This window comes from Podarcis cretensis, assembly GCF_951804945.1.
Source record: "Podarcis cretensis genome assembly, chromosome: 7".
Lineage (NCBI taxonomy): Eukaryota > Metazoa > Chordata > Lepidosauria > Squamata > Lacertidae > Podarcis > Podarcis cretensis.
Window position 1 is genome coordinate 66874687 of NC_137176.1, and position 19577 is coordinate 66894263.

A 19577-nucleotide genomic window follows, 5' to 3' on the forward strand; every position below is an offset into this window, starting at 1 on the left:
AAAGCCTCCAGTTGTGTTCAACATAGTGAGATCAAGAAACTGTTTTTTTTTTTTAAGTGAATACTCTGACACAGTTTGATATAAAAGTATAAGCCATTTACAGAAAACTCTTTATGGAATTTTCATCCTTTTCCATTCCCGGGAGCTAAATTTATATCGTGCATTAGCTATCATAGCACGAGAGCATTAGTCTTCTCCCTTTGCTAGCGTTTCAGTACAGTCGGAGGGCCCTATCGCTCTCTACCACTCACATACACAAGCATTACTGGTTTATCTCATCTTCCGTAGCAAGTACTTGGCCCAATTCATTCCTTTAGGCTACTTTACTAATAACCTATTTCTTATCAGGGCCTCTCCACCTCAGCCTGTGATCAAAGACCCAATTAATGGAATGGAGAAAGGTGAAGCATTCAAATAATGGAGACAGCTGTTTTTCTCTGTTAGAGAAAATCCATTTGTATTGTTATCACCAGCTCCAAGTTCCACAGGCCCTGCTTAATTCAGTCGCTGTCTATTTCTGCTGATGATAAAAAAAAAGTCACAATGAACTCAAAAGAGAATGGCAGAAATATCACTGTATTTCAACTTGGCCCGAGTGTTATCAACTTGAAAGTGAAAAATACAAGCAGATAAGAAAAAGGATGTCCAATAAAGACCATGTCAATTTCCCCCCACTTTCGAGCTTGTATTCTTTCGGTACCTCCCCCCCCCCCACCCTTTGCTCTTTCTCTCCCTCTCTTTCACTCCCCGCTTCCCCGCTGATTCTCATGCGCAGAGTAGGTCAGCTGTTGGAATCAGAGTAGCCCAAGCTGACGCTATCGCGAGTTCTACATCAATTGAAAAGTAATTACAGAAGGAAAATAATCATAATTGGTTGGCAGAAATAATGTTTGGGAGCATGCAGAACCTCTTAAACATTTGGTACCATAAAAGCTAGTAGCTAAGTCATCTATTTCCACCTATCCCTTACTGGATTAAACAGCTTCTTAAAGGGATAAGGGTGGTGGTGGGGAGAAGACATGTGAGCTGTAAGACCCTTATTAAAGTTGTGCTGCTTTGCTGTTAATAATCACATAGGGTGGGTTAGGGAGAAATTGTAAACTCCTGGGAAGAGAGGCTGTTGGATGTTGGATGTCAGATGTTGGAGAGGGAGGACCATGGTTGGATGGAGAGACTGGATGCTCCCCAGTGTGGCAGTGGATGATGACCTGCCCTTGGTGTTCTAAGTAACCAAACAAACCCCTGTGTTGCAAAGAGAACGTCAGCAATGTCTACGCAACACAGTGACCATGTATATATGCAATAGACAATATTTATAGAAGAAGAAGAAGAAGAAGAAGAGTAGTAGTAGTAGTTTGGATTTGATATCCCGCTTATTCACTACCCAAAGGAGTCTCAAAGCGGCTAACATTCTCCTTTCCCTTCCTCCCCCACAACAAACACTCTGTGAGGTGAGTGGGGCTGAGAGACTTCAAAGAAGTGTGACTGGCCCAAGGTCACCCAGCAGCTGCATGTGGAGGAGCGGAGACGCGAACCCGGTTCCCCAGATTACGAGTCCACCGCTCTAAACCACTACACCACACTGGCTCTTACATAGAATTATAGAATTCCTTCAAACCATAACAAGTACAAAATGAAATCTTTAGTCTCAAAGTCTCTGAAAATCTTTAAATGAAGCGAGGTACCAGACTTTATACGATGAAAGTCAAGCTGTGAAGCTTCGTGTATTCAGCAAATATGATGTCCAACACTGAACAGTGATTCCGGATATTGACTACTGTTTCAAAGAATTCTTCATCAGCGTGGTGGGAGGATATAGAATTGCTTCATAAACCCATCTTATTATGAATGAATGTATGTAAATGAAAATATCAAATGCTGTGGAACAGTGCTCCACGGCTGGATGGAGAGACTGGATGCTCCCCAGTGTGGCAGTGAAAGCTCAGCCACTGATGCTGATCTGCCTTTGGTGTTCTGACAGCAGGAAGGCCAAAAGGTGATGAGTATTTTTTGTTTGGGGGGGATAGGGTTTTCGGGGCAGTTTGTACTGGGGACATTGGAGCCACCACATCCCAAGCCTACACTTTGTGAATTTATTTACGGCAAAGTCATACCGGATAAAAAGAATGCATCAAATCTGTAAAAATGACATAGTCCTTCAAAGGAGCACCACAACAGCTGATAACAAATCACTTGGTTGTTCGCCCCCCCCCCCTTTGAACTTCCTCTCCACAGAGGTATGTCTGGCACCATCACGATACGGCTTTCAGGCAATGCTGTATCCTGCCTTTCCCTGGCTTTTGACAGCTGACATGCATATTTTTAGGACCCACTTTATTTCTGTGATTGTAAATTGTTTTAAACTTTTGTGTGTGCTTTAATGGAGTTTGAGGAGACTTGCCCCCAGGTGCATAGGGTTGCAGCTTCAGTTGCTGAGTATCATTTAAGATGCTGAATTCAAACTAGCTTTGTAATTAAGAGAAGAAGATAACAAAAAGATAAAGGAATGATCAAATATAATTATAAGAGGATCTAGTGTAGGGTATGTAGGAGCAGGGAAGAGCACCTTGACTTTCCAAGGTATCATTCGCACCATTCTTTTTTTGGAAACACATGGGCCCCAAAGCTCAGTTAAGTTTAGAGTCAGGACAATAAAGGGATCATGTGAGTTGTGGTGACCACTAAGGTCTGTCTTGATTGCAGAGGAAGTGGGGACTAGCCTGTGCTTTCACATTTGCGACAGTAACAGTGTAATCCTGCGCGTCTTCAAAATTATGCATGTGTAGAATTGCCACATATATATAAAAAAGGTTGGCTAGAGCATGGTGTGATAATGCCAAGGTCGCAGGTTCGATTCCCGTTTGGGACAGCTGCATATTCCTGCATTGCAGAGTGTTGAAATAGATGATCCTCAGGGTCCCTTCCAACCCTACAATTCTATGATTTTCTCTCTGTGTGTGTTATTAAATTTCTTTACTGCCCTTCATCTGAGGATCACAGGGCAGTTTGCAATATAAAAATGCAAAAATGCATAACATAGTAAAACAATTGTGCCTGTATAAGAACAGTTAGTACAATAATAATAATACTGAAAATAAAAGTCATGCACAAAGCTGCAGTATAATATAGCGAATATAGACAGCAGAGCTTCCCAAGCCAATTGAACACAGTGGGTTTGTGTTTGGGATAACAGGCTGTCTTAGGCAGAAGAAGGGAAGATGTATTATGCATTTGAAGATGGAGGTTTGGTAGGCAGAAGCTGCACAGTGCAAACAAAGGATGAGCCATATTAAATGATAGCATTCCAGACCACCTCAGACCCAAATTCACTTTTAAAAGATCCGATACATGCAGCCCAGTTTCCAAATGTAGCAATTTTGTCTAATTTTATACTTCCCGTGAATACACCGAGCGGAATTAGGCAGGCACTGGCTATTTGCTTGCATTATGTGAGTAAGTTTACGGTGCCTCCACACTGATGGCATGCCAGACAAATAAAGCAAAATAGAAGCCTGGGCTCAAATGATATCTTTCAGACTATCCAGGACTATCAATAATTTCCCCCAGGCATAGTAAAATGTATGGCAGCAAACCTAATTTTATGAAGCTTTGCAAAATGGGAAAACAAGGCAAATGATGAAAACCAGAATTAGGGAACTTTCATCTGCACTACAGTCATAATTTTGCTTCACTTGTAGATGCTACTGAAGTAATCCCATGAGGGACATAAAACAGTCATCCACGGACAGCCGCCCACATTTCAATGGATGCTTGTTTTGAGATACCAGTCTGAACACCTATGCAAATTAGAAAAGGCATTTCATATGTTGGAAGATATTTCAGGTTGGGAGTTTAAGATGCACTGTAGCTTCATTAGCTGTGTGGTTTTTTCCTGGGCACCAATCACAAGGCATGCAGCTAGATGCCATAGCTGCTACAGAAATAATACCCTCTAATACTTGAGTTGCAAAAATAAATAAAAGGAAAACACACACACACACACACACCACAAATACACACACAAACCAAGAGACCATAATTGTGTTCCAGTAACATTACAGGAAAGGACCCAGAGAGGAATTTAAGCATGCTGAAAAATGTTTCTGCATCAGTGTTTTGAAATTTTTATCTTGCTTCAACGCAAAGAGAGAAAATTGCTATTATACTACAAGGCAGCGTGTGGGAACATATGAAATACAGTTACATTGGGTAGAGTTACGTACATATCAGCTCAGTTTGCAATGAAATCTGCAGAAACCAATTTCCTCAGGCATTCTTAGAATCTAAAATGTCCATCATCATAGAATAAAAAAAATTGTAGGGTCATGAATGTGTGCCTTGGACACGTGTTAATGGGGAGTGTGGCCTGAATCGAGTTTTCATCTTGAATAATCTGAGATTAAGCCATGCTTCAGTCAGAGGCTAGCCAGGTGGCCATGGAAAAGTTAACTCCCATTTGCTTCTATGGGCCAAACTACACATTACATAGATCCTTGATGGATCTCTTGATATTTCTGTTGAACTAGAATGTGTCTCTGCTGGGAGGTTGCAAATTTGTTATTAACGACTAGGTGTTGATCTCTCCCCCTGCCCCCACAATAAGCAGCATGGGTAATTTAGGATGGGGAGATGGTGCAGAGGGTTGGGTACCTCTTCTGCTGCATGCTAATTTACAGCAAACCCTGCCGTAGTGTCTGCATTTTGTTTGAACAAAAATGGGAGATCCAATTATGCCTCTTCCATATAACACATCATCTGCCCCTTTCCCTCTTTCGGTACAGCATCTGCTTTGCATGCAGAATGCCCCAGCTTTAATTCCCAGTGGTATCTCTAGGTAGGGCCGGGAGGGACCCCTGCCTGAAATGCAGGGGGGGGGGGGGAAATATGCAAATCAAGGTAGGCAATAGTGTGCTAGATTGACCAGTGTTTTGCCTCAGTATAAGGCAGCTTCCTATTCTCCTAGTTTCTCCTTTGTGTGAAAGCATGCACAAAATTGTTTACCTGTGTTGCTATATATAGCAATATATATATATATATTCATATTTCAGATTTTTTTGCTATATATAGCAGCACAGGTAAACAATTTTGTGCATGCTTGGCACCAGAATATCTATCTTAGTAGAAAGTTTAGTCAATGTTGCTATAATCCTTTAAGTTGGTCTCTGTTGGGTTCCCTCTGGTTTCTCTTGGTTTCACCTGGGAGAGCTGGAAATTAATAGACAGATTGGTTGACTCTTATCTTTTCAGACTAGTGGAAATTGGAAGTAAAGCTACTCTGGTGACATCACCGAAAGATGGTCAGCGTAGAACTGCAGTGGCAAAAGGATGAAGCATGCAGGCCCATTTTCTCTGTAAAAAGGATTGACCAGTAAGGAGACTGCAATGCAATGCAAAGGGTCGGTTTTAACATAGGGGTGGCCGGGACTCTGAAAAAAATCACAGAAAGAGTAGCACATGGATCTAGCTCAGGGGAGAGGAGGAGGGAAGCTTTGACTGTGGGTGTCCCTAGTTACAGCTTCTACATCAAAGCGGAAAGAGGTCCCATTTAATTAATTAATTACCTGGAAACTTCTGCATCCAAAACACATGTACAGTTACTGAGCCGCATCCCTCTCCCCAAATAACCATCCCACTTGAGATGACAGTTGAATATTCAGGTATCTTCTTTGCCAGTTGTTGTCTCAAGACTCTTTTGGGTGCCTGCTAAAAACACTTTTGTTTAGGCCAGAGAGCCAGTGTGGTGTAGTGGTTAAGAGCGGTAGTCTCGTAATCTGGGGAACCGGGTTCGCGTCTCCGCTCCTCCACATGCAGCTGCTGGATGACCTTGGGCCAATCACACTTCTTTGAAGTCTCTCAGCCCCACTCACCTCACAGAGTGTTTGTTGTTGGGGAGGAAGGGAAAGGAGAATGTTAGCCGCTTTGAGACTCCTTAAAGGGAGTGGAAGGCGGGATATCAATCCAAACTCTTCTTCTTCTTCTAGGCAAGTCTATCCAGACTTATAGAGTTTTGACATGCATTGCAATCCAGGGTTTAACTTATTTTTTTATTTTTTTAATGTTTTCAAGAAGTTGCTTCTGTTTTCTGCCGATAATTTTATAGTTTTTAACCTTTTCCCAGCCGGCTTTGAGGTTTTACTACAATTGGGTGAAATAAATAAAGAAACGAACAAAATAAAGGCTAAATAAGAAGAAGCGATCGTTATGCTTGTAGCGGGCTCCCTACTGCACTTGATGGGTTTAAAACATGGTATCTTTTGTTATAGTGAAACTGCGTCAACGCCGATATTTAGAGCTTGTTAAACGATCTGGTGTGTAACCTTCTCTTGTACGTTTGTGTAGGTATTGTGGCTTTGTTTGCCTGAATGGAAGTTAACATACACTTGGGGCAGTAATTAGCTTTGCCACAGCTCTGAATCCCTCCCCCGCACATTTTAATGCTTAACATTTATGCTTTATCCAAAGTGTTCTAGCCTTGTAAGAGGGTCAGTTTCTCAGCTAAGGTCAGTGGATACAATGCATTTTTAAGTGCATCCAGTCTGAACCACTCACTTAAGAGACCCGGAACATCATTTTGCAATAGCAAAGCTCAGAAATAATTTATACAATCAATTAAAGAACATTATCAAGGGATGATTTGACAACTGTTGCCATGCCAACCAGCATGGCAGATAGCGCTTCGGCGTTCAAAGGCTGCACCTGGTGATAGACGAAGCAGATTTTGAGGGCTCTGACAGAATCGCGGATGCCCAAAGGTGTGGCAGAGACGCGATTTAAAAGCCTGATGTGATGCCATTTTTGCGGGCGAAGGGGTGTTGATGGCATGTTGCTCACTCTCTCGTTACAAATTCTGTCATTTTTCACTCCTAGCTGAAATCCGAAAGTGAGAATGCACTTTGTAGGCTGAGAAAATATGATAGCAAAACGGATGATGCTCATTTGCAGTCGGAGATAATTAAAAAAGAAAGAAAGGAACAGAAAGAAAGAAGTGTGTGTCAGTGTGTTTATGAAAAGCCTGTTAATAAAACACAACTTGGCTGTTTTTAATGGGCACAGCTTCCACACTCCCATAATGGATACCTGCACACTTCAGGATGCTCAGAGCAGAACCTAGAGGCATCTTTGTGGCAGGCAGGCAGTGACCCTGAAAACTTCTAATGTTCATGCATTATATTCTCCATTTGAGATCCAAAATACGGGCCCTCCCACCCCCAGCTACAAGCCCAAAGTCTCTTTTACTTGCATGTACAACCACTCATTATTAGGGTTAATGGAATCGCTAATGCTCTGATCCTGAAAGCAACCCTCTGTGCATTAGAGCTCTTGAGGATCAGAGTTGAATTCCATAAGCTATGTTTCCCCATTGCATTGTGACCACCCCCTAACATAATAGAGCTGCTACCTTGAGCATAACAGAGCTGCTACCTTTCCCTTTCTTAGGGGCTGGTAGTAAAAGAAGGTACATAAAAGGAATCCATTAAGTAGCTATTCCTCAGAAGAATCTGATAATTAAAAGGACCAGGAAGTGCTTTATGGATTATTGGTTGGATTGTTCACAAGCAGCTGAACTGATAAAAGGGGTATGTTGACAAAATGGCTTCATCGAGGCATTCGGGAGGAATGCGCTAAATGGATAAATGCCGAGCGTAGTAATAGCTATTGAAACAGGGCTGGGTCCGCTGAAGGACATTAAGAGCAGTAAGGCAGCAGATGAATCAGACGGAAATGTATTATTTGGGTGATTTGGCCATCAAAAACAAATTTGAGGAGAATAGTAACTATTCCAACGAACTATTCCAGCATGGAAAGGTAAGAAGAAGAAGAAGAGGAGTTTGGATTTGATATCCCACTTTATCACTACCCTAAGGAGTCTCAAAGTGGCCAACATTCTCCTTTCCCTTCCTCCCCCACAACAAACACTCTGTGAGGTGAGTGAGGCTGAGAGACTTCAGAGAAGTGTGACTAGCCCAAGGTGACCCAGCAGCTGCATGTGGAGGAGCGGAGATGCGAACCCGGTTCCCCAGATTACGAGACTACCGCTCTTAACCACTACACCACACCGGCTTTATTAGTTCGTGTCCATGAGGCTGTCATAAGAACATTTCCACTCCCCCTCATTATCAGTCGGGGCGCCATGTGGGATGTCAGATGTGATGCCCGGACTCCGGACACAACACCCAGATGCAACACTGTTGCACAAGCCAGCAACCCAGTGGCTCCTCCTTCTCCATAGCCCCTGGCCTGTGGTGGTGGCGAGAAGCAGAGAAGCCGCCAGCCATGGAAGCTGAGCTGCTGTGTAGCACCCGGATGTCGCATGTGACGGTGCCATATCCAGGCATTGTGTCCGATTCCTGGACATGATATTGTGACATTGTGATGCACGACGTCAGCCTCACCCCCAATGGCTTTCCCAAGTTGCCGCACCTGGGTGAAGGGGCCTATGAGGAAGGGCTGTAGTTCGGTGGTCAGAACATCTGCTTGGAATGCAGAAGGTTCCCAGGTTCAATCCCTGGCATCTCCAGGTAGGACTGGGAGCCCCAGCACTGCACTGGTTCCTCCCATATGCTCTCCATGCTCCATGTCTGCAGTGGGGAATTATTATTATTTATTAAATTTATTAGACGCCTTATTTCAGCACAGGCAACTTGAGTTGCTTGCTGAGCGTACATCTGCCATGCTAGTGAGCTTCACTCTATTCCGGAAGTCTGTTAAACTTCCAAAACATTTGGAAACCAAAGCGCGGCTTCTGAGTGGCTGCAGGAAGCTCCTGCAGCCAATCGGAAGCTGCTGAAGCCCCGTCGGATGTTTGACTTCCAAAAATAGTTCGCAAACCAGAACTGTCACTTCTGGGTTTGCGGCATTCGGGAGCCAAAACGTTCGAAAACTAAGCTGTTCGAAACCAAAGGTACGACTGTACTGTCTCTTTTATAAAACACTGAGCTGTATTGTTACAAGTGTATACCTGGTGTCACATGTATGCAACCTGCATTCATGCATGTTCATATACACACTGCTGAGAGGTTTAGGATTTTTTGCTGGAGTTATGATGTGCGCTTGTTGTGGATGCGTGTTAACCCTTGACCTTATGGACACAAGAAACTCTCACACAAAGAAACAATGAAAACTTGGTTTATTGTAGAATGGGAGTGACAGAAGATCTCACTGCTACTTCAGATAGCAAAGTTACAGTCTAAGCAGGTAACAAATTCTACAATGCATGCTCACCTTGATTAAAGAGTGTAAGATCCCCAAACCTTTTAAAAGGCCTACAGAAATGTGGAGAGGGCGTACCCTCCAAGTGTCTCAATTTTCCAGGGACAGTCCCGGAATTACAAAGGCCATCTTGACTTCTGGTTTGGTCCTGGAATTTCCCCCCACCGGTGCTGCTGCTGCCATTGAGCTCAAGGAGGAGGATGAGCCAGCATTTGTCCCAAGCTGCAAGGGAGCATTCTGTTGCTTCTCCATGGCCGCCACTGCTGGCCACCTCCCTTGAGAAGAGGCTGCCAGCTCTGCGGCCCAGCTCTGTGTGATGTGCCAGCTCTGAGGGGCAGGTAGACAGCAGGAAGAAAGGGGGAGCAGAGTGGAGAGCAAGGAGTCTTGATTTTTCCTCTCTTTTCAATGCTCTGTGCGTCTGCATCTAATCCTGCCCCTTTCTAAAATTTACAGTGGTACCTCAGGTTAAGTACTTAATTCATTCTGGAGGTCCGTACTTAACCTGAAACTGTTCTTAACCTGAAGCACCACTTTAGCTAATGGGGCCTCCTGCTGCCACCGTGCTGCCGGAGCACGATTTCTGTTCTCATCCTGAAGCAAAGTTCTTAACCTGAAGCACTATTTCTGGGTTAGCGGAGTCTGTAACCTGAAGCGTATGTAACCTGAAGCGTATGTAACCTGAGGTACCACTGTATTTATTGGGGTGTGCTTTTCGTGTTGTAAATCTACCAAAGAATCAAATCAAATCAAATTGCGATGAAGGGGCTTTCTCAGGGTGGTGGGGGGCAATGTCCCGTTGCTGTAGTGGCGGTGGCACCTGCCCCTATTCTGATAGGAGATGCTCTGCGGGGGATGGCTGACCAAAAATGGGGGGTAATTTTGTGGGGGAGTGAGTGACTATTTTCCCCTGAGGAATGTTGGAGGGTATAGAGAGAAGTGGTGGGAGAAGGGAAGTATAAAGGTAAAGGTAAAGGTACCCCTGCCCATACGGGCCAGTCTTGACAGACTCTGGGGTTGTGCGCCCATCTCACTTAAGAGGCCAGGGGCCAGCGCTGTCCGGAGACACTTCCGGGTCACGTGGCCAGCGTGACATCGCTGCTCTGGCGAGCCAGAGTCGCACACGGAAACGCCGTTTACCTTCCCGCTGGTAAGCGGTCCCTATTTATCTACTTGCACCCGGAGGTGCTTTCGAACTGCTAGGTTGGCAGGCGCTGGGACCGAGCAGCGGGAGCGCACCCCGCCGCAGGGATTCGAACCGCCGACCTTTCGATCGGCAAGTCCTAGGCGCTGAGGCTTTAACCCACAGCGCCACCTGCAGCAGGTGTGCTGAGTCAGCTCAGTTGGTAGAGTGTGAGACTTTTAATGTCAGGGTCATGGATCCGAGCCCCACGTTGGGCAAAAAGATTCTAGCATTGCAGTGGGTTGGACTAGATGACTCTAGTCATTATATGAGTTCTGGGGACCACTGGGCAAGTGCTGTCCTGCTGAAGCTAAGAGAGCTAGCTAACTACTGGAAAGTCTGGGGTTTTAATAATATTCTTAGCTAATGGCTCCTAGTAGGGAACGGAAGGGCTTTGAGATTAGCATTTCCTGCCTTTCCCCAGAGTTCCTTAATATCAGTTCTTTATTATCATCACTGCCTTTATATTTTGTGATACGGCAATATAGAAATGCTTTTATAAATAAAATAAACCGTGCTTCCTGATCATGGTATACAGGCATAAACTAATTTGGAAATCAAAAGGAGGAACTGGATGAAATGAAAAACAATGCATGCATGTGAAAAACTCTGGGCAAAAAGTCTCTAAAGGACATTAAAAGTGCAAGGAAGGTGATGAAACAGGAAGGAATTGTCACAGTTTTGCATTGCAGAATTGGAGATTCTGCCCACAGAATTTATGCTGAAGACAGATGTTCTTGAGCTCATTTGAGTCATCATTTTCTGTATTTGAAAACAAAGATTTGGGGAGAGAGGTTGGGAAGGTAGCAGAACACAACATTAGCAGAGAAGAGGAACCATTGATTTATTCACAAGAAAGCATTTGTCTGTCTTAGAAAAACTAAGTGAGGGTTGCCATAAGGGCAGAATTTCATAGACACGTCCGGGAGGAATTTTGAAAAATCGCAAAATGTTGGGCTATTTCCCCCAAAAAAAGCTCAGCAACTTTTGTGTCCGGATTCTTACTTCTTGAAATATGGCAACACTAACTAAGTTCACTATCTCAGCAAATATAGTTCTGATCCTGGTTTGCAAAAAGGTGCCGTAATTGAGCCTGAGGACAGATGCGTAAAGGTTTGCGCGAGGCCAGAGACACATAGGCAAATCATGTTTGGAATAAAAAACGTTGGCAGGATGTCTACGAGATTAGTAAAATTCTAAAAATAACACAGTTTTGCCATCAAAAGTTCGGGAAACAAAAAGCAGATGTTTGAGCTCTGGTTATGTTTCCAGATCTCTTAGCGTTATGCAACTAGGCAAGTTTCAATTTCTTTGTTAAGAAATAAAATGGGTCTTTGCATATAGATATATAGATGTCATTCCTATCAGATGGGTGGAAATCCCAGACATTTCAATTCTGTCTTCACATTAAGTGATGTCATGTATGATATCTATGATTCTGACACAGTGGCTTGGGGTGAAGGAAAATTGCACTTGCAGCCACTTCCTCCCTCCCTCCATGGCCAGCCTGAGGGCAATGCACTAGGTACAGTTTCCTGGGAACTGGGAAACTGTGGTTATCAGCTTAGGAAAAAGCCTTTAAGATGGTTTATGATGCAGTTGGGCCAAATATATCCAACTTTTGCACAGCTATTTGTCTCCTGTAAAAGCAGTGGGTTGGTTTTTCTTTTACTGTTCTATGAATACAATACAAAAATATGAAGAAATATATAAACATTTGTTGTTGTTTAGTCGTTTAGTCGTGTCTGACTCTTCGTGACCCCATGGACCAGAGAACGCCAGGCACTCCTGTCCTCCACTGCCCCCCGCAGCTTGGTCAGACTCATGCTGGTAACCTCGAAAACACTATCCAACCATCTCGTCCTCTGTCGCCCCCTTCTCCTTGTGCCCTCCATCTTTCCCAACATCAGGGTCTTCTCCAGGGAGTCTTCTCTTCTCATGAGGTGGCCAAAGTACTGGAGCCTCAGCTTCACAATTTGTCCTTCCAGTGAGCACTCAGGGCTGATTTCCTTCAGAATGGAGAGGTTTGATCTTCTTGCAGTCCATGGGACTCTCAAGAGTCTCCTCCAGCACCATAATTCAAAAGCATCAATTTTTCGGCGATCAGCCTTCTTTATGGTCCAGCTCTCACTTCCATACATCACTACTGGGAAAACCATAGCTTTAACTATACGGACCTTTGTTGGCAAGGTGATGTCTCTACTTCTCAAGATGCTGTCTAGGCCTGTCATTGCCCTTCTCCCAAGAAGCAGGCATCTTTTAATTTCGTGGCTGCTGCCACCATCTGCAGTGATCATGGAGCCCAAGAAAGTAAAATCTCTCACTGCCTCCATTTCTTCCCCTTCTATTTGCCAGGAGGTGATGGGACCAGTAGCCATGATCTTCGTTTTTTTGATGTTGAGCTTCAGACCATATTTTGCACTCTCCTCTTTCACCCTCAATAAAAGGTTCTTTAATTCCTCCTCACTAGCACACAAATATCCAGGAAAATAAATATATGGAAGATTTTGTGTGTGCTGTATAATAATACACATGGGTGCGCACACGCACACAAGTGAACAAGATCAGTCAGTAGAGCATCAGACTCTTAATCTCTGGGTCATGGGTTTGAGCCCTATGCTGGGCAAAAAGAGTCCTGCGTTGCAGGGGTTGGACTAGATGACCCCTGTGGTCCCTTCCAACTCTACAAACCTGTCATTCTATAAGATCATGCCATTCGCCATGCAAAGGATGCTATGTCACACTGGTTTCAAATAGGCCCACAAAACCAGTATGTTGGACTTTTAGATGTTTACTTCCTGGTATTTACTTCTGGGTTTGCCGCGGTCGCGAGTTGGATTGTTCACGAGTAGGGGTGATGCTAAGTTAAGGTTACTGTACTGCATAACCATAATAACAACAACAATTTCATTTGCACCGCCCATCTGGCTGAGTTTCCCCAGGCACTCTGGGCAGCTTACAGCATATACAAAAACACAGTAAAACATCAAGCATTAAAAACGTCCCGATACAGGGCTGCTGTCAGGGGCTGGACTGAGGAGGAATGGTGGGGACCGCCCTACCTTCTCCTGAACCTTCCCAAGAACAGGAAGACAGTATAGATTTAGATCAGTGGTTTGCAGAAGGGCATAGTTCAGAGGCTGCAGAGGGGAGAAGCTGGGAAATATTGGGAGAGGAACAGCAGGAGGAAGAAGCAACAGGGGACAGGCAGCTGACAGACTCAGTGTCTTTGGAAAGCATTCCTGACCCCCCTCTCCCAGGACCAGGCTTGCATTGAGGGTGGTAGAATAGAAAGCTCAGAGGCATAAAGCTCAGATTAGACGATGCAGGGGTGACATAGAATAGGGGAGATGGAGGGGATGGGACTTTACTTGGAGCAACACCATTTTCCTAGGTAGACTGCATTTTTTCGTCTCTCTCTGTGCATAGTGGTTAAATTACTTGGTAATAACTGTTTTTTGGTTATCTGATTCTTGGTTGCTACCGTGGGAGGGATCAGATTCCTTGAAGCCTGACAGTTGCCTTCAGATGTCTTCTAAAAGTTGTGTAGTTCTCTATCTCCTTGACATCTGAAAGGAGAGGTGTTCCACAAGGAGGGCTCCACTACCGAAAAGGCCCTTGGTATAAAATAGTCATTTATGATGAAAACAGACTTTAAAAGCAGTAGGAGCAATAAAATTATCACAATATATGATAAAATCAAGAGTTTTCATAACACATTATTTTATGTAGCAAGAGTTTATGTCGTATCAACATTCATATTTTCAAGCGGTCAGCCAATGCTTGAAGGAAGGACATTCAGTAATACTTAAATGCTGAAAAGCAAGGATTTCCAAGAGTGAACAATTTCTGACCACACACACACACACACACACACACACACACACACACAAATTGTGTATTTAATTAAGCTAAAAACCCATGCAATTAATATTTTGTGTGAGGCTACTGAACATAAATGGCATCCTTTAAAACCATAATTCATCTTAATCATTTCCATCATTAAATGTGGTGCTTAATTAATGGAACTGGCCACAGGATGCACTGGGAAATGCTTGTGAGCTTAGAAGAACCTGAATCGAACAGTGGAGGAAGCAACATATATACTGTTTTGGATTTTGCCATTAGGTTTCTGAGACTAGGACTGCTGCTGTGGGTCTATCTTTATGTGGGGTTTGTGGACTGTGGACACATTTGCAAGCTGGGGAAACTGTCATGGGCACCATGCACAGACAGCAACCACTATGCACACAGGAGTTGATGTGGCTTGTATGTTTGTAAATATATATAAATACTACAAAATATCATAAGTCTCCAGCAACCTCTTCTTTCAAAAGAAACTAAGCCAGCATATTTCCCAGTGCGTTTCTGAGCACAATTCAAAGTGTCGGTGCTGACCTTTGAAGCCCTAAATGGCCTCGGCCCAGTATACCTGAAGGAACGTCTCCACCCCTGTTGCTTAGCCTGGATGCTGAGGTCCTCCTCTGAGGGTCTTCTGCTGGTTCCCTCACTGTGAGAAGCAAAGTTACAAGGAACCAGGCACAGGGCCTTGTTGGTAGTGGCGCCCTCCATGTGGAACACCCTCCCTTCAGGTGTCAAGGAGATAAAGAGCTACACTAGTTTTAGAAGACATCTGAAGGCATCTGTATTCAGAACAATCTAAAAACAGAGTAAGATACATACCAACATTCTACATGTCCAAGTAGAATTGTCTCAAAGAAAAATGCTTTTAGCAGGCACCAAAATGTCAACAAATGCATAACTAGTTTTATGCAGCACCTGTAATGGTACCAGTTCTGCCGATCAAAGCACTCAAGTGGGCAGATAAGGTGATTTTGCAGGTAAACTGCTTCTAAATTGTTACAGGCTTGATGTGTGTCTTGTAGGAAATCAGGAGACGGTGCAGATCTCTGAGCACAGGTACTATGTGCTGACAAGGATTCTGTCCTGTCAGCAATTGCACTGCAACTTTCTGCACTAACTGCAGCTCCCAGATCAAGTGCAAAGGAAACCCCACATTTGGAGGAAGGAAACTTTTGGAGGAATGAATTCAAGTGGCCAACAGCAAAAAAGAAAAGAAAAGAAGATAAAGCACCTCCTTGCCTGCCACTTCTCATCTCAAAACCATCCACTCTGAAGCTGCTTTTTTTGAAGAAAAAAAGGCACTGAGTGTATATTACACACATTTGTGCACAATACTCAATTTCCCCTTAGTGCTGTTACGTAAATGTTCCATTTCCAACTATCTATACTGCATGTTTCACATAGGACATGCATGCTTACTGTTCCTTTGTAAAGGAAAGTGTGCTTCTGTCTAAATCCTCTAATGCCTTCTCAACAGAACTTGTTTGTCCCCTATTGCTTATTCTGATTTGTTTTTAGTTATCTGCTGACATCCCCCCTCCCTCTTTGTCTCTGTCTCCCCTCTGAACTGTTGGTGTATTCCTCTAAGAAACTTCCAGTCAGCGTTGTCTTGTTGCTGCAAAGGGAATTCTTGCTCTTTGCACTTCATCTCCCCATCTTACTAACATGGCTTATCAAAGTGTAATTAACACTGTATGTGGGAAGATCGAGGATTAAAACAAAATTCTTAAGCCCTAAATGCAGGGAGGGAAAAGTATAGTTCTACATAACCTATATAAAAGGAAGGTTTTTGATAGCCTGGAGATATTTATGCTAATAAATTCAAACCATTACTTTGGGGGATAGATATCCTGAACATCTGAAAACGGAACAAGGGGGTGGGAAGTATCAAATACCAAAGCATTTTGCATTCTATTATACTTATGAGCAAGATGCAAGATTATCAGTCTCTTTGAACTGAACTAACACATTCTACAGCACAATATCTGCTCTCTTGTTCTCTGCCAACAGTTGAGTCACATGCAAGGAAGAAAGCAAGTGGGGATGGTCAGCTGTTTGGAGGAAGACAAAAACATGCTGAAGTGTGAGAAAGCATTCCAGTCCCATTTATAGCTAAACTATGGAGTCTGATGCTTACAATCAGCAATCATGTGAGGGATACACTTCTGATCTAGACTATACCACTTGATCCTGCAGGGATTTGCATGTTTGCATGTGCGTTTTAAACCCTGAACATTAAAAAACCTGTTACAGATAGGTAGCCGTGTTGGTCTGCCATAGTCAAAACAAAACAAAATTCCTTCCAGTAGCACCTTAAAGACCAACTAAGTCAGTTCTTGGTATGAGCTTTCGTGTGCATGCACACGAAAGCTCATACCAAGAACTGACTTAGTTGGTCTTTAAGGTGCTACTGGAAGGAATTTTTTTTATTAAAAAACCTGGTAGGTTTGTTCAGCCAAGAGCAATGGTTCTTTTTGGATTCTTAGCAAAGAGCATACCAGGTCTGTTTGTTGAAAAACCGATTTTATTTAAAGGCCGGATGAGGAAACCAAACAAGGACAAAGAGCAAAGCAAAAGGCAGACAGCTTACATTCTTTGAGTCACTGGGGACCCCCACAGAACAGCAATGGATGTTTTTCTGTAATCATCAGTACATAGCACCTTCCACGGTCTCGACGTAGGCTAAAGTTGGTAAAGGAGAGTTTCCAAGTCCCTTTTATATTTTGTACAGTGGTACCTCGGGTTACAGACGCTTCAGGTTACAGACTCTTCAGGTTACAGACTCCGCTAACCTCGAAATAGTACCTCAGGTTAAGAACTTTGCTTCAGGATGAGAACAGAAATCGTGCTTCTGCGGCGCGGCGACAATGGGAAGCCCCATTACCTCAGGTTAAGGGCAGTTTCAGGTTAAGAACGGACCTCTGGAATGAATTAAGTTCTTAACCAGAGGTACCACTGTACACATAAACATTCTCAGAAACTATGTGAGTAGAGCCCTGTGCTCATTTAACAGTTAGCTGACCTTGGAGCCTGTGCCTAATCAATAGATAAGCAGGTGTCTGAACATGAGGCAAGAAATCGGGTGGGCTAATTCAAGAAACACAGACCCCCCCCCCAAAAAAAGACAGTTGGGCATGAGAGGCACCATTGCTGTACACAACTAATCCCTCACAATATGAAGTTCTTCCATATTCCTACTACACAGGTCATGGGGAAGGCATGGTTAAAATGCTTCTCCCTTACGGAGGGCTGCCATACACCTGGAATTTCCTGGACATAGCTGGAATATGGCAGTTGGAAACAGCGTGTGTGGAAATCGCTGATGTGTCTGGGGAAATCCGGCAACCCATGTTGGATTTTGGCAAATTTCTTCAAAATAGCTCAAAAACGTTTGTGTCTGAATTTTCACTTTTTGAAATATGGCAACCCTACCTTATGCATATTTTTCTGTTTATAGAGCTATGGTAAAATTTGTAAGGTTTTCAATCAGTGCCCACACTTGTCCTTACGTCTCTGGTCTTCTGTTTGGGGGAAAACAAAATACTGAAGGCCTCTCTATCAAGAGTTAACCTATTGAAAAGAAGCTGTGAAGAATTTTTCTGAATGAGTCCTTCGTTGCATCATTTACCTGGACCCATGAGATTTCTTTCCCTGAGACTGTTTTTCACGAGTGGCTTAACTGCTATGGTATGATGGACAACACATTTTCTATTTCATAATAAAGTAGGCATGTATTGCCAGCGACTATAAATATTTTTTATAATATCATATACATCTTTCATTACTCTGTGTGGTAGCACTTGGAGATATTAAAATGATGCTGTTGCTCACAAAGGTGAGGAACCCACTAGCAAGCTCCAAATACAAGCTCTTCTCTTGAAGTGTGCGGGTGGCATTGGCAGTAGGTATTTTGGAACAGAGCAATTATTGCTCTTTTTGAATTTCATCCATTACTCTGAAAGATCCTCCCCAAAATAAAATTAAAAAGTTATAATTTAAAAGGGAAGGATCCTTGCCTCTTTCCAACATGGATCTGCTGCATTTTGATCCTACCCCACAAGTTTACAGCCTTTTTATTTTTTAAAAAATGGCTGCAAGGGGTATAAGCTCCATTGACCTTAATGGGACTTACTTCTGGGAAGACATGTAAGTATAGTCTTGCAATGCCAGTTTATCATCTCCTATTTATTACCTAAACAGTATTTTCTGCCGGTTTGACATGACTCTTACCTGAATCGATGTAGAAGTTTCACTTGGACCTTCGCTTAAAAACGCAAAATGTATTTTGGAAAGTAAAACAAACGTTTCCATATGTGAATTGACTGGTGCTTGAGGATGGTATAAGAAACCTCCTTTCCTCTGCCAACACAGAGACCTCCTTATGTGTCTCTTGCATGACCTTCTTTCTCTTATGCCTTTTCAGAGGACTTTGGGGATTCATGCATGTGCTGAGCCTTAGAGCAATGTGGTCAGTGGTGACACGTTCAGCTATCTTACCATCTCTCACTAGAGAGCTTCATGAAAAGAGCAAGATAAAAAAAAAAAGTAGCCTGGGAGGAAAAAAAATTCCATTCAGCATATGGCATTTATACATTAAAAAAACATTTAGATTAGAGGGCTTCTGAGACAGGTTCCATTTGTTAGCACTTCACATCTGCTGCCTTGAGATAGCATCTCTTTCAGTCAAATAAAATGGTTAGCACAAGAAAGGTAAAATATTTTTTTTTGTGGAAAAAAATATGTGTTCTTCAGAGCAGAGTTTTATGTGGTTTCCCCCTCCCCTAGCAAGTAAATCTATCATTCCGAGAGTTTTAGGGTTCCTTTAATCTTCAGTGCACTTGTTGAGAATAATGGTCATGGCCATTATTACCTCAGTGACTCAAAGCCAAGCTGGGCTAGAAAACGGCTGGGTTGGGTCTGCCAAAAACAAAAAGAAAAATAATAAAAAAATGAGAAAGGAGGCCTTTACTAAAAATACTCCAGCTATCCATTTACGTGAGATATGAAATGGGTCGGATAATCTCTCATTTTCTGAGAGTGAGATGTGTGAATGTATCAGAAATGGCTTTGAGTTGTTGTTTGTTGTTTGAATTTATATTCCATCCTATACCCGCAGGTCTCAGAGTTCCTCTTGGTAAAACATTTTCACATTTTGGAAGCAAGGTCTCAACAAAGTAGTGAGCTGTCCACCTGCTCTTCTTTTATGCATTGAACACATGAAGGTGTCAAGATTTGCAGCTGATGTGGTGAGCCAAAACACCCTTCCTAAGGCGTAAACCCCACCGAGCTCAGAGGGGCTTACTTATGGGTACACTGTAAAGAA